Below are 1863 nucleotides of genomic sequence, written 5' to 3' on the forward strand. Positions count from 1 at the left end.
TGAAGCCTTCTGAAGCATCTGTCATTATTAGAATACCACGTAATAATCACTCTAATGATATTTGTTCTAGCTGCAGAACTGTAACTCTCTTGGAGTAATATTGGAACAGAAAGTCACAACTCAAATAATGACCACGACTGTGCAGGACTTAGAGGTAAACAACAAATTGACGCCTTCCTATGTGATTTTACAAAGCGTTTGATAAGGTGCCCCTAGGACGCCTTTCAAACAAGCTCAGTCATGCTCCTGTGGTATCAGAAGAAAGACTCTGGAATGGATCAACAATTTCCTTTCAAAAAGACATGAACAAGTAGCACTTGGCGGGAAAACATCACACTCGGTTCGAGTAAGATCAGAGGTTATAAAAAAAAAAGAAAAGAAAGATCAGAAGTACCACAGGGATCGGCATTAAGACCGCTCCTCTTCCCTATTCTATCAACGACTTGTCAAGTAGAACTTTATCCACTGCACGTCTCTTTGCCGACAATAGTATGATCTACAGGATATTTTAAAAATTGGATAGATACATTCCAACACAACTTAGACCACTTGCAAGGATTGGAGCTGGACTGGCAGATAACTTTAAACTCCGACAAGAGCGAAGTGATCTGCATTATTAATAAGCAGTGGGTCATAGACGGAACATACGACGTCCATGGTCAAATCCTGAAATAAACCAACAAAACGAAGCATGCACTAGACAACTCGCTATCCAGGAACAACCACAAAGACGCAACGATTAAGAAAGCCAATAACACTCCTTAATAACCCACTTCCTACGCAAAAACTTGAGGTCACGTCCAAGTTTTCAAGGCAACTGGATAAGACAGGAGCTTGAATACGCATCATTAGTATGGGACCGACTCACAAAGTCAAACATCTCCAAGTTTTAGAAATTACATCGAAAAGCCGCTCAATTCTGCACAAGTTTTTACAGAGAGACCAGCGGTGTCACATCCATGATAAACTCTCTCAAAAGTTAATTCAGACCAGCAACATCACAACCATGATAAACTCTCTCACATCTTACTACAGACCAACAGTGTCACAGCCATGATAAACTCTCTCACAAGTTATTACAGACCAGCAATGTCCCAATCATGATAGACTCTCTCACAAGTTACTACAGATAGACCAACAGTGTCACAGCCATGATAAACTATCTCACAAGTTACTACAGACCATCAGTGTCACAACCATGATAAACTCTTTCAAAAGTTACTACAGACCAGCAGTGTCACAGCCATGATAAACTCTCTCACAAGTTACTACAGACAGACCAGCAGTGTCACAACCATGATAAACTCTTTCACAAGTTACTACAGGCCAGCAACGTCACAACCATGATAAACTCTCTCACAAGTTACTACAGACCTGCAGTGTAGACGTTTAATAAGTTATTGGGTTTACCTGGCACTGTCCAATAAGTTGACAATTACTGTCCATTATTTTCTAAAATAAAGGACAGTGCCAGGTAAACCCAATAACTTATTAAACGTCTACAGGCAGGCTGAAAATAAGAGAAAGACAATAAATGTATTAAAGAGATACAAATTTAATTTTAAATTCCCTACAAGTAAGAATCAACAGATATCGGAAAAGTCTCTGAAACACTTAAAGAACGATATTTCCCCTCTACTTCAACTTTAAGATTCACAATTCTTTTTAATTCCATTGGCCATATTATATCGCATCAAAACTTAAATTTGAAAGACATATTCCCATGCTGTTTTTAAATTTCGCTGGATCCAGAGGCACATTACGAAAAAAATTTTACAACGCTTTTTTATGTTTTCTTTATTAGCATATCCAATTCTGAATTATTTTCGCTTTCATGAATAATTTCATTTTCATGATATGAGC

Source organism: Ostrea edulis, chromosome 2 (genome assembly GCF_947568905.1).
Source record: "Ostrea edulis chromosome 2, xbOstEdul1.1, whole genome shotgun sequence".
Lineage (NCBI taxonomy): Eukaryota > Metazoa > Mollusca > Bivalvia > Ostreida > Ostreidae > Ostrea > Ostrea edulis.